The sequence below is a fragment of the Xenopus laevis genome, chromosome 5S, assembly GCF_017654675.1.
Source record: "Xenopus laevis strain J_2021 chromosome 5S, Xenopus_laevis_v10.1, whole genome shotgun sequence".
Taxonomy (NCBI): Eukaryota; Metazoa; Chordata; class Amphibia; order Anura; family Pipidae; genus Xenopus; species Xenopus laevis.
Genome location: NC_054380.1, coordinates 104,210,524 through 104,225,685, shown reverse-complemented (window position 1 = coordinate 104,225,685; position 15,162 = coordinate 104,210,524).

The window sequence follows — 15,162 nt, the reverse complement described above, 5'->3', positions numbered from 1 at the left end:
GATGTCATTTCTATCCTATGACTCATAGAAACTGGTGTATTATAAAGTACCTCCTGTCAAAAAATATGAGGACATCAGAAGTCACCTTGGAGTCTCATGACCTGTGCAAAAGCATTCAGCCTTCGGCCTTGTGCTTTTATATGGTCATTTAACTCCTGGTGACTTATAGTCTCCTTATATTTTACAATAGGGGGTACTTTATTTACTATATAATTTATTTAATGTATTTAAGGAATAAAAGTTTTACACAAGTTAAAAAAAATATTAATACTATCAGGACATAATACACAAGAGCAATTAATATCCTGTAAATTACATCCATAGAAATGAAGCTTAGTGTTGTCACCAGTTATAATCTGTGCTTAGTGATGTCATTTCTGTAATATGACTCACAGAAACTTGTCTATTATAATAAATAAAGTATCCCCTTTTGAAAAATTCAAGGATATTATAAGTCACCTCAGAGTCCCATGACCTATACAAAAGCACTCAGCCTTTGGCCTTGTGCTTTTATATGGTCATGGAACTCCTTGGTGACTTATAATAGCCTTATATTTTACAATATAATTTACAGGATATTCATGGACCTTGGTCTGGTTGAGAGTTTTTTTCAGGAGGGCACCCAGACATCTAGCTGAATAGCACTGCTAATGAGATCTGATCACAGAAAGAAATCGCCAGTGCCTGGTCTAACCCATGATGTATAAGTTCTACTGAAAGGATTTGGGGTCATTTTGCCAGACTAATCTTAGGGGTCTGGTTAGTATACAATGTACAAAGAAAGAGTGTGGCAGGGCTTTCTGGGTACTGCATATAGAGTATCATATGAGTTTGTGGGTTACACCAGAAGGAAATTTTTGTTTTTTAAATATTTCTTATAACAGCTTTATTACACATTATCTACAGTTTAGAGAATTTTTTTTATATTAGCAACAGTTTCCCTTTACCCCTTTCAATTTCTTGAGTTTCCTTTCTGGCTTCCCTTATCCTCCTTATACAGTATTGTATTTTTATAGTCTTTATTCCTCACACTTTCGCGCAGCTTAATTTTTGTTCCCTGCTGCTATTTGTGTTTTCTCATTCCCATCAGTGCAGGAGAGTGTCTTTACACAAAATGTTTACAAAAGCTAAACTAGCTTACATGGCCTTTCTTAGCAAACGTGATGAAGAAAATATGAAAGTATCATCATATGTTGAGAGATACATATCGTATTCTTAATAATTGATATAATTTGTTTATCGTGCCATTTAATTAGACATTGCAATTTCACTGCCTAATTTCCCCAATTATTAGAATTTAATGGATCTAATATGCCCCCTGCTGAAATAGCAAGGCATGTGTTTCTGTACAGAATAATCATTCACTACAATAATCATTCCACACAAGTATTCATCTTTTCTGCAGATTAAAATTTGGCAGGAACATCCTTTTGGGTAATTTAATGCAAATGGACTCAGACTGACATTTTTAGCAATGGGAAAATATTTTAACTATTGAGGATAACAAAAACAAATTTGATCCAATATAAGCTTATAAGACATGAAAGAGTAGTCAGTCCTGCAATGCGTTATTTATAGGCCATCCTTTTTGAAATATACATTATTTCAAGCAGTTGTTAAAATACTTGACCTACATTCCAGTAAAATGAAGTGCAATAATTGATTTGTACAGTTCACATGAACTGTGTATTAAAGGAGCCAGATTGCTTGAGCAGTACTCGGGACTCCAGGTATAAAACAAATAATAGAAAAACTCTAAAATTCATTCAAATACAAGGTGTTTGTCCGACGTATGTATCGTTTTAATTATTAATGGCCCAACATGAGGTTTCAGTGTAGCTTAAGCATCAATTGTATAAAGTATGGCTGACCACAATTATTTATTATCACATCTCAGAATTAATGCATTAGTCTTTTTCTAACCCTTTTGGCTTTGTAGTAAGAAATGACCTGCCATCAAAGGCACAGTTTCCAGACAGAAATGGATTACTCCACCCCACTTTTTTAAGAAAAATCCCTTCTCCTCGAGGTCGGTTAAAGGCCAAGAAAGCCTGATTCACTGGGTGCCAGTGAAATAAAATGCTGGGAAACAGGGTCGGACTGGGGGGGCTCAGACCCACTGGGGCTACTGCCCCAGGGCCCCCCTCCAACCCCTCTGTTGCAGCGGCAACAGGTGTGTGCACAATTGCGGTGTGTGTGTGCGCACAAACAGAATGTTTTATGCTGTGATCGCGCGACAAAGGGTCTGAATGCGGATCTGAGCCGGTGGGGCCCACAAGGGCCCACCAGGTTTTTTCCCAGTGTCCCGCCAGTCCAGTCTGACCCTGCTGGGAAAAAATGAATGCCAAGCCACCATGTTGCATACTTTTCCCAAAGGTTTCCCTTCAGACAAAGGGGTAAATTTATCAAAGAGTGAAGTTTCGCCACTAGAGTGAAATTCCGCAGCTCTCAATTCATTTCTATGGGATTTTGAAAGGCGTATTTATCAATGGGTGAAGTGAAAGTTCACCCTTTGATAAATACACCTATTAAAATCCCATAGAAATGAATGGAGAGTGGCGGAATTTATGGGAATTCCCACTATATGTTCACATTCGATGGCTGAACATAATGATTTAGAGGACATTATAATTAGCATGTGAATTACTGACACAACACTACCTGATCTTTTCTGTAGGTATTGATTTTCCTGAGAAATAGAACTTCTTTTCACAAACAGCAGAAAGAGAGTTTTCTGTTACTTATTAAACATTTCTACTGCTTAAAAATATTTAGAACATTAGAAAGGTAAAAAACCTCCTTGCCATGCTCAAACAGAGACAACATACACGTAAGGTGGCCATACATGTATAGATTCACTTGATTGTCAAGGCTGCCAAAAGAGCCAATTTTCCCCCATATCACCACCTTGAGGAGCATTATATCACATCTTAATTTCCGCCACTACAGTTTGTCTGAGATAGGACTGCATCAAAATACTGATGTTGTCCTCATCCAGAAGGGTAAATAAAACTTGCCCAATGGATAGTTAGACAATTTTTGGCCATATATCAGCTGAGCAGTTCCATTGGCTGACCCCCAAACACAGCAGCATTTATCAACCCATGTATGGTTTTCCAATCCACAGAGACGCAAGCCCAGACAAATTTTGTGTTTATATTGGGTATGATGAACATCCCAGCTGAAGAAATTAGAGGGTCAGCTCTTCTCATGATATCAGCTCCCCTCTGTCAAATATACTTTCAGCACCTCTCCAATTGTCTCCTGCTTCTCAGTCAAATATGGTGTTTTTCCCACTGTCTCCCCTAGAAAAGTTTGGCAATGCATCACTCACTGTCAAACAGTGTCATCTCTTCCCCCACTGTGTTTGAGTGGTACATCCCCTCTCAAGTTCCCCCTGTATTTACTGTATTCTGTATTCCTGAAACAATGTAACAGAAGCCACTGGACATACCTGAAAAATATTTCTGCTACATTGTTTTGAAAGTCAGAACCAGAAAGGGATAAATGAATACTGCTATAATTCACAGCTACATTTGCAAATAACATTAAAGCCACAAACATTTTTAAATGATATTGGAAAGTTGCTTAGAATCATATGGCTGCTTGCTAGTAACATTATTATTGCAAGTCAACAACGGGGCAATGCAACAAATCCATTTATTCGGAATGATCAGAGAAGATCAGTTAATCAACATGACACAAATATCTAGTTAGAGGCTCTTTTAACACATTAAAGCTGTTGCTGCCATCACTAAAGTAAAGGACATTAAGTCTGCAACAGAACAGAAATACTGATATCTATGATAATTATATAATGGAATGGAATCCCAACTATTGACCTGTGGAGGCCTTATTATCAACAGTCTCATTTTAGTGGTGTTAAAGGTTTTTGAAACCACAAATAAACTCACTTTCTCCAAAACCATGAATACCACGGACTTTAAGAAAAGATCCAAATTTAAAAAGCACAAACGAAAAAAACGCTGAAAGATCCGAAAAATATATGAATACCCCAAAAAACCTCTAAAGATTAAATCAGAATACCTCTAAATGCCCAAATTGATTAAAAAAATGTCCAATAGTACCAGCTCAACTTTACAGCTTTTACCTGCATAGTTTTTGTATTAGAGTTTTTTGTGGTTTTTAAAAATAAGATTTTAAAAATAAGATTTTTAGAGTTTGGAAGAAATATAAAAAAACATTTTTAGAGATTCATGACAAAAATTATTATTTTTTGAATGTTAGTAAATAGGTCGCTTAGATCACATGCAGAGATGGGTGGTAAATGGCACATCTTGCAAATAAACATCAAGGGGGTCAAGCCTTGGGCAGCAGCGACATTGTCTCAGCAGACACTTAGGGGGTAATTTATCCAAGTCCGAATTTATCTCAGTATTTCTAATATCAAACTTCAAGCAACTTCAGTTTCCCAAATGGACCTTATTTATGAAGAAAAATACACGAAAAAATAGGGTCAGGCAAAACTCCGAAAACTTCGGAGCTTACCCCGAAAACTCAAAATTGTTGGGAATTTTCCGTAAAAACTATGATTTTTTTGTAGTTTTCTGAGTTTTTTGCTCCTAATCCCCAAAATCATCAGATATCGGTATGGATATCAGCGCAGGCACTGGGACCTTCCCTGTTGACTTATACAGGACCTCGAGAGCTTTTAGATGCCAGGTTTTCGGATTCTGAGTTTTCATACTATCAGACTTTGGATTTCGGGTATGTGAAGCTTAATAAATAACCCCCTTTTTGAATTTTGTAAATTTGAATGTGAGATTTATCACACCTCGATCATGGAAACGGTTGTAATTTGAATATTCGCCACCTAAAACCTGGTGAGTTAATTTACAAGTCAATAGCAGAGGTCCGTTGAACCATTTGAATATGTTAATTGCCTTCCTGACATTCAATTGTTTTCTTCGGAGGGACTATTCAATCAATTTTTTTTCCATCATCAGCAGCTATTTATATTGGTTATTACAATACACTGCCAAAGTAGCCCTATGTAATAACTACAACATAATAATAATATAATGTAATAAAATAATGTTCTTGTATTAAACATCCAATACCACCATAAAGTCCAAATATTTAATTATGATTTTAAAGGCTATAGAGGTCATTTACCTGATAGAATAAGTAAAAAAAAAAGCACCCCTGCCTCCCCCCAAAAAAAACAACACAAGCGGTCTCTGTGATCAATTTGAGAGCAAAGAGACCTGCCGCTCGCCCTACAATGCAACAATTACTGCCGTTGCCATCACTGTATGGGGCAGATTTACTAAAGGGTGAAGTGACTAACAGGGACTTCGCAAACGGGCGAAGGCGTCACTTCGCTAGCGAACGAGATAGACGCTAGCAGTGATTCGCACTCTATCAACAGGTGAATTTTCGCTCTGGCGAATGGCCGTTATTCCGCAAATGCACTAAGAATTGGATTTTACTGAACGTTACCTCTTTCACCAGACTTGCCTTCGCCAGCTCAGACCAGGCGAAGTTCACTGGAGTGCATAGATCTTCCTCAATCTTCTGTTCATCATATTTTTTAGTGGAAAAAATCAAAAAACACTGGCATCTTTTCCTTTTTTCAGAGTGATAGGCTGCAAAAGTCATTAAATTTTTTTTGGGTAACCGGGTTCCCCCATACATTTTCTAACATATGGAACATAAACTATACAGTGGGCTCATGTGTAGGGCAATATAACAACTCTATTTTCTTGATTAAGGTTCCCTGGACTTATGTAATGTAATGTATTTGCTGCAACATATATGTATATTCAACTTTATAATTTCCCACCGTATGCAAATTAGCCTGAGCGAAGTTGCACTAGGCAGAATTGAACGCTATCGCATCTTTGCTTTGATTTGCTCGTATTGCTGAAGTAACGCTAGCAAAAATTAGCAAGCGTTCGGCGCAGTGGACGCAACTTCACATTTTAGTAAATTAGCATTGTCTAAGCGAATTTTCACCTGGTGAAGTGTTTTCGCCGATTAGTAAATTTGCCCCTATGTATCACCCCACCTGTCCACTAACTTATGCATCGTTCAGACACATCATGCAGGTCATAATGACGGGACTGGTCTGTACACCATTATGTCCCTCTCAGTAGAGTAGAGTGCAGTAATCCTCTGGGCTGTCGCACCTCAGGGATACGTAAATGACTATTTGTCCAGCATCTGCAAACCCATTATTTTCAGACATAATGTTTTCTCCACCAGCAGCCTGCAACCCCCCCCCCCCATGTTGCTCTCCATTGGGTATAATGGCCCTGTCAGCTCAAAAATACATACATGAGTGCTTTTGGGTCACCAGAAGTGACAAGCAGTTTTCATTACAGTGAATGGAAATCAGAAATATGTCAGCGGAATTAAACCCTCATCTGACATAAGTTTTTCATCTTACAGATGTGTAGAGAACCATGAATGATATTTCACTCATGTTTTGCTTTTCTCCTTGTTAAAATGTTTAGCTCAGATCTCTGATGCTGATACTAAAAAATACAGGTATGGGACCTGTTATCCAGAATGCTCGGGACCTGGGGCTTTCCAGATAACTGAACTGTCATTTTTCATACCAAAAGTCTACTAGAAAATCATGTAAACATTAAACCCAACAGGCTGGTTCTGCTTCCAGTAACGATTAATTATATCTTAGTTTGGATCATGTACATGACACTGTTTTATTATCACTGAGAAAAAGCAAATCATTTTTATAAATTTTGATTATTTGGATAAAATGGAGTCTATGGTAGACAGTCCCTTATAGTGATGGGCGAATAAATTTGCCTGGCGCAAATTTCTGTGTTTTGCCACCCGCAAATAAATTTGCGAAACTCCAGCGAAAATTCGCCAGCGTCAAAAAATTTTGAACGTGCGTCCGAAAAGTCACTCGTCAAAATCATTGTGCGTTAACACTAGTCGGACACCCATTGACTTAAACATGGCATACAAATTGACACGGGCTTCAATTTTCGGGTTTCACTATTTTTTCGTGCATTTTTCTGCATTTTTTTCCGGGAAATTTGAGAATTTATCGGCGAAACAGGAGAAAATCGCCCATCAATAGTTCCTTACCCTCGTTAGTGATCCCTTAAAATTTGTACTGAAGTAACTACATAAGGAACAATATTAAATGTATTTTATTCTTTCTTAATTATTCACATTTTCAATAATTTTTACATTTTCCATAACTTACTCTTAGCCTTGATGTAATATGAGTTACTCTAAAACAAATGCAGAGTAAATTCAGTCACTACAGCAATTACTGAGGAACCTAATCATAAATGCAATAACTGAGGAACCATCAATTTGTTTCTTCAGGTTCATTATTCTTAGCAATTAAGACAAATATATGTTTTTCTAAAGCCTTGCCTTTTTGCACTGGATACTACGAAACAATTCCTGAAGTCTTTTGTATGCAAATGGGACTGGATGTAAATAAAAGGAACCAATTGCAAGAATGCTAGGAAACAGATCAATTAGCAGGTACTATTGCTTACTGGGCAAGTAGGGAGGTAGACCACCAGCCATTAACAGGCACCACAGGGATAGCAGTACATTGTAATCAGGTGTCCATCATTTGCTAAAGCACATTAATATTTCATAAGTAATAATCCTGGTGTATATTTGCTAATAGAACACATGAGAAATCAGAGGATTTAGGAATTGAATGCTTCACTGCCTCTCTCAATCCTGAAGCAACAAAGCTGCTAGTTTCAACACAATGGGCAGCTTTTCACTCTTATTTATAATATCTCTCACCATTCCTCTGCTGGAATCCTCACAAATAAATAATGCTCTTTGCACCTAGTTCTGCTCTGTGTATGCCGCTAGACTGATTATTAACCTCTCACTGGGAGGTTCCTATAAGCATAGGTTATAAGCTATATAAGTATACTTGCACTAGCCACATTTAGAGAATCATTTTATAGTTAACCTTGAATTAATGATTTTTTTTTAAAAAGCATACTATGATAAACATATCCATTGCATGCAAGGCTAACCCCATCGCTGTATGTTCTAAAATAATGTTTTACTTTATGTATCCAACCAACCTAGTGCGCTAATGCACAGCATAAGATTCAACAGCACCAACAACAGTTGGACATGCAAAATATATTGATTCATCCCTTAGAGGTAGGCAAGAGTGGCTTCCTATAAAACTTTATTCTAATTAAAGAATTAAAAAGATGGTCCCTTACCTTTTTCTGGGCTTAAATTTTTGTATACTTCAAGGTCTGCCATTAAACGTGTCACTGTTATACATTATTGGCACACACAAAGCACTTGCTCCCTGGATCCAAGCTCCTTCCTGTCTCATATTTTTCAGCAAAACATTTGTATGAAATGATTCTCCAGCAGGGACAGGAACTTCTCTTGAAGATGCTCTAAGAATCCACATTCCAGAGTTGTACAGTTTTAAAACCCAGGAGCTAGCAGAACTTTCCCCAAAGTGGCAAGCATTCTATGCATCAGAATCCAGGAACGTCTGCTAGCTTCAGCTGCTGCTGCGGGAATGCACTGGCTGTGACTACTTTTGGTATGAGACAAGCATGCATAGTGGCATGATTAAGATCCTTGAGGCATTAAATGTGCATAATCCCAGTTAAAGGCAAGTCTCAAAAACAGGAAGGCGATCCTTCTTACATAGAGAAATGACCATATTTCTATCTAATGATTAATGCTGAGAATGAGAAGAAAATTCTGTCTTTCACAAAATGAATCTCTAGATGCAATTGCTTCCATCATCAGCCATTTCCACACTAGAGTTTGATTATATTTCTAATTACTGTTCCAGTTCAAGGAAACACAAACAGAGCCATTGACGCTCTCTTTATTGTAATAACTGATTTTAATCATTAGTGACCACTACAGTGCTCTGTTACACACAATGGGCAGCCAGCATTACAGATGTTATTGTTTTTTTACTCTGTGTGTATTATGGAATCAAAGAGCAGTTTAAATTAAATTTAAAAGGGCTAACTTACAAATGTAAGTGCAATACAATGATAAACGCCTTGCTTTCTCCCTACAAAGTATAGCCCCCCCCCCCCCCCAGAAATGCAACATGATAGTGGGTGACCCAAACTAGTATGTGCTGGCACTCGCTTGCAATTTATTTTAATAGGTTTTTATTTTGCATTTTCAAACACAAACAAACAAAATGACCAATAAATTATAAAATAACAATTGTACTTGACACTTAGGGGCCGATTTATCATGGGTTGAGGTGAATTTTCGAATTAAAAAAATTCTAATTTCGAGCTAGTGTAACTTGACTAGGGAATAGTCCCTGAAAATTTGAATATCGAAATTCATCATGTACTGTCTCTTTAAAAATACGACGTCGACCATTCACCATCTAAAACGTGCCAAATTGCAGTTTTAGCCTATGAGGGTCCTCCTAGAACCTATTTGGAGTCGTTTGGTGGACTCCAAAGTTTTTTTTGGGAAAAGCTTTGAATCGAATTCGATCGAATGCGCTATTACTTCCATTCATACTATTCGAATTCGGCCTAATACGGACCTATTCGATCAAAAACTGACCTTTTTGGTCAAAAAAAGCTTCAACTTAATTTTGGATGGTCTTTTTGAATTCGAATTTCGAAGTTTTTCAAATTCGAAATTCGACCCTTGATAAATATGCCCCCTAGAGTAAAGACAGTTGTTTATATATCCTAAGTGGCTGTCATATCACATGGAAAAACGCAAGGCCACATCCAGCCATGGATTCCATATTTTCTCAAACTTTTCAGGGGTTCCCCGAGCATTATAAGTCAACTTGATTAGGGGAAGGGTAACATTTATTAAGTCCATCCATTGTTGTAGTGTAGGGGCATTGGGGCACATCCATCTCATTATTACCAGCTTTTTTGCATAGAACACTATAGAGAGAAGTAGTGTTCTAGTTTTTTGTAGGGCACTAATTCATCTATTACTCCTAGTAGTACTCCTATTAATCTCTAGTAGATTTCGGGAGATCTGACTCGAGGGAGAAACAGATATTCATTACTATATCGAGTTACCTCCTTCCAATATGTTATTACTCAAGGGCATTTCCAGATTCGATGGAGGAACCCTGCCGCCTCCTTGTATAGTTGTGATTGGATTTTCCCTGGGTCTGGATTTCATAGTCTGGTCTCCCATGTCAGCTGTTTCAAATTGTATGTCTTCACGGGTAAGTTTGATTTTTAGCTGTTCCAGGGAGGGGAACGAATCCTCAACTAGCAGATCCAGGGTTGCCATTAGAAATCACGGGGCCCTGTACAACAAAATTTCCGTGGCCCCGCCCACCTCAGCCCCCAAGCACCACCCCAGATCCCGCCCACTCCACACAACAGTTAAAAGACCACACAGACATCAGTGCTAAAAAAGGTAACCCCCCCACACACACAAGTTATAAAAAGCTATTGATGGCCGCTGTACCAGGGTCCCCCTTAAAAGTTTTTTTAAAAAATTGGTGGTCAGGGCCACCTACAAGTTAAAAAAAATAATTGGTGACCCCTTATAAATTAAAAAAAAAAACATTGGCGCCAGGGCCCCTCTTACAAGTTAAAAAAAATTGGGACCCCAAAGAATATTTTTCAAAAAAACATTGGTGGCAGGGGCCTATAGAATATTAAAATAATACATTGGTGGGCAGGGATTTTCTGAACTTCCGCATTTCGGCTGTTCACGACTTTGAAAATGGCCTCAGGCTTCGGCGCTGTCAAGGGAGACCCAGCTCTTTCGAAAGTGCAGCACTGCTGGGCCCCCCTTCAGGCCCAGGCCTGGGACACATGTACCCCCTGTCCCCCCCTGATGGCGGCCCTGAGCAGGTCCTCCAGATACCTTATTCCCAGGAGTGGCCAACAGTGAAAGTCTGCTAGTTGTGCCATATGCGGTAGGTCAGAGTTTCTCCACAATGGCATTTTGTTTACTAATTCAGGTGCAAGTTAGCAATTAATGTGCATGTTTTTTTGGCATCAGTGTGTGGAAATTGAATGCATGAGATATTTATTCTTTACTCTTGTCCTAGCACTTGTAAGCCCTAAATTCTGCACATTTCCCAAAAGGATATTATAAATGTGGAGCTATGCAGCATGCACAAATCTCATAAGTAACCCTTAAAAAAATGTAAACCTTTATAAAATTGCATTACATTTTTTATACATTATTTATTTTTTCTGTTTCAGAGCAATTTACGTTTTTATTAACTGTCAATATAATGAATGAATGTAACAACAACGCCACCTGCTGGTCAGTTCTTATAACCCAGGGAGGAGATGGAAAAGAGCATCGGAGACTTCTGATCTCTCCCCTGAGCAGAACAACTGTACACTATTCAGTTTCAATGGCCATTCATTATATGGCAATTTCTAAAAAAAAACTGCAAATTGCTTAGAAATGCACCTGAGCAAATTTACATTCTGTTTTTTTTCTAAATATAATGAAATAAATTAGATTTAAGTTATTAAGTGCTAAACACAAACCCCCAACCTGCAGAAACATTGACAAACTACCGCTGGGCCCCTTGTCAACTTCAAAGGAACTTTCCTCTTCTCATCCCTTCTATTAGTCCCTCAGCAGAACTGCCCAGCAGAGGGAGATGTAGTTTCATTACTTTATCTTTGCAAAAACACCAAATATTTTGAATACTAGAATTCATTATTTTGGGTTCAAATCAGTCATCTGGGTTCAACCGGCCATTTTTTTGCATGTTGCACGCTGCCTTCCTTATTTAAACAAATTCTGCTGGTGTCTGCAGACATTCAGATCACCAAGTTACAGCTAAACCTTCTCTTTCCCCTACCATTAACCAGGCAAACTTGAGGGAAACTGCACGTTATGCAACACAGTCATGCATACACCACAGCACAGACAAGTTTTATCCCGACTAATGAACTTTGCTCTGTACTTCTGACTTGAGGTGTAATTGTTCTCAGTAGTAGCTCAGATTTGGGTTTTTACCCCAAGTAGTACAGTGCACAAAGTTTGCCCAGTTGCAGTAACCTACAAGACATTTTCTTTTAATTGGGTGACTAGTGAATGCCGATTGGTTGCTATGAAAGAAGAAAATGAGTATAAGAAATTATATGGGGAATGTAATTAAAGTCGCAAAGAGCAAAACAATTTGCACCAATAAGACTAAAATCCACATCTCGCAATGTAATATTGTTCCTTAAGCTGTTATTGCATTGCGAATTTTAATTGCTCACTCTTAAGAAGTGCTTGAAGGTGTTGTAATCTTTTGGAGCAAACATAACGACTTTTTCATTAAGAAGTTTTATTACATTGACTGTGCATTGGCACAAACTATAAAATTCGCAAACGGTCTTCCGCTGATGGAAGTTGCTAAACAGTTTCCATGTTCACAAAAGCTATATTAAATTCACGCAAATCAAAATCTGTTCGCGCAAAGGAATAACGTTTCACATTGCGAATAGTTTTTACGTTAGCGACTTTTATTTCATTCCCTGGTATATATCTCATATAAGATATGTTTTAAATCACACTTAATACCGCCCTTGGGCTACTACAAAACCATACACATTACACCAACACATCATTTCTTTCAAATGAAAATTCTTAGATAACCTGATTAGTTTTCAAATGTGTAACTGTTCATGCCAATTTACTGATCAATGTATCTATCCGTCCACAGCTTAGCCTTGCTTTATGTACAATTCAGTAGAAATAAGACCCACTGAACATTCTGCAATACATGGCATAAGCACGTTTAAGAAAAAGTAGTGTCACAAAGGTTATTTCTTTATCCATATGTTTGTACCATAATTTCTTTACGGAATAAAGTGTATTGCATTATTATGCATGGAAAATGCCGGAGCACTCTGAATTATATTAAAATTCATGGAAGAAGGAAAGGAAAAGATGGCAGAAGAGGAAACTCTGTCATTTTTCTTTGCTTTGAACTCACTGATTAAAGGGGCAGTAAACTGACTAATTATTATTTTAGAAAATAGTATTTCAGAACTTATTTGCTTTTTAAATGCAACAGTACCCACTTATCTGAGAAATGCATTATAAAGTACAAATTTTACTATTTCATCAACAGCACATGCCACTGCTTCATATGGTTATTTATTAGGATTACCTCCTAATAATGCCGATAGCAGTCATAAAAATAAACGTAAAAATCAACATATATACATATATATAGATGTACAGATAAATAAGGTTCCATTTAAAATAATTAATGCCACTATGCGTCATTGAATATTTATATAAAAACAGTTAATCCCAAGCTTATTATAAAAGAGGAGCTGATGTTTTTGGTACAGGTATTGGGTATGTATCCCCCTTTTCTTATTTGTATGTATGTATTTATTTATATATATAACACCAATATTGTATGTAGTCCTTTACAAGGTGCCCTACAGACAGGGGTATAGTTATATAAAGTTATACAGTAACAATACACAATTGGAATGTGGTCCCTGTCCCAAGGAGCTTGCACTCTATTAGGAAAAAGGAAACAGTCAGAAAACAAAAAAAAAGTGGTAGGGTACAAGTGCAAAGGGTAATAGTGTGCTTCTACAGAGGGAGATTAGCCATACTTCCTATCTACACAATGGTCCTTCTTCATTGGAGATTTTATTAACCCCTGGAATGTACTGGGGTGCAGCGATGACAAAAAAGGGGTTAATACTGTATACTCCTTCCACAGACTACAGTATTGAATCTACAGCTATGCCCCTTCACAAAATAAATAGTCCTCAAATGAATTAAAGGGAATGTCAACCCTGAAAATAACAAAAATCATAATAAAAGAAAACAGAATTCTAAGCAACGTTGCACAGTACATTTATTACAATTTATTTATGGCTTTTCAGTCAATTGTATATGTATTGGCATTGAAAGTTGTGCTTGTCTGTCCCTGTTTTATAGCTCAGACTGTTAAACAATGAAAGACAAGGCAGCTTATTAACAAACTGCCGGGGAGATCAGACTTTTGCCACATTGTCTAAAAAGTAACAACCAGGAGTAAAGCAAATGCTGCTTTTCAAATGCATTATGTACTGAGGGAAGAAACAGACAATAATATGTACTTCTCTTTCTCTACAGGCACATTATATTGACCATTTATGGATTTCTGGTGAATATATCCTTCGCTCATGAATAATTATTCCCCTATCTAACACTTCAGTAGGGGCATGCAGGAAAGGCAAATTCTTGTCATTAAACACTTCAAGAAAATCTCCTAAATGCCTCAAACTTTTCCTTTGGTCTCCTGAATATTATAACTGAAGCTTTACTCTGTAACACTAAGGGGCCGATTCACTAACTTCGAGTGAAGGATTCGAAGTAAAAAAACTTCGAATTTTTGTGCTCCTCGACTATCAAATTGGCTTAAATTCGCCTGAGTAGAATGATTCGAATAGATCAAGCGCAAAAACGCTGCGACTATTCGCCATTCGATAGTCGAAGTACTTGATCGAGCACAAAAACGCTGCGACTATTCGCCCATTCGATAGTCGAAGTACTGTCTCTTTTAAAAATACTTTGACTGCCTACTTCGCCACCTAAAACCTACCGAATTGCTTTAAAAGCCTATAGGAAAGTCCCATAGGCTTGTTTTCCAAGTTTTTGATCGAATAAAAAGGCATTCGATTGAATGAAAATCCTTCGAGCGAATATTCGATCGAGCACCTATTCGCCTGGCGAATATTCGCCAATTCGACTATTCGCCAGCGCGTAAATTTGCCCGAATGCCTATTCGATTCTATTCCCCAGTAGAATTTCGAGGGATTTCACCCCTCGAATTTCGACCCTTGATGAATTTGCCCCTTACTTTTGTAGAAGAGCAGAGCTACTTATGTCAGTTGTGAGTCTATGGCCAGTGTTGGTGCCATCAGATGGGGGACATAATTCACTGTAATACTTGGAGGTACAACCTGTTGCAGTGAGACTTCCCACCCTCTTAGCACTGGTATCACAACTATCCCATTAGAGACAGGTACAAGAGGCAGATCCATACTTGGGACTGACTTACCTCTGCCACTGTAGTAACTGAGCAATTAGTTACAACCAATAAAAGCAAGTGCCTGTATATGTTACTCCATACACTAGAGCACAAAGATGATCTCAGTATACGTATGAGAGATGCACAACATTCTTTGCAGTTTAATAGATCCTTTCTGCAATTAAACAAAT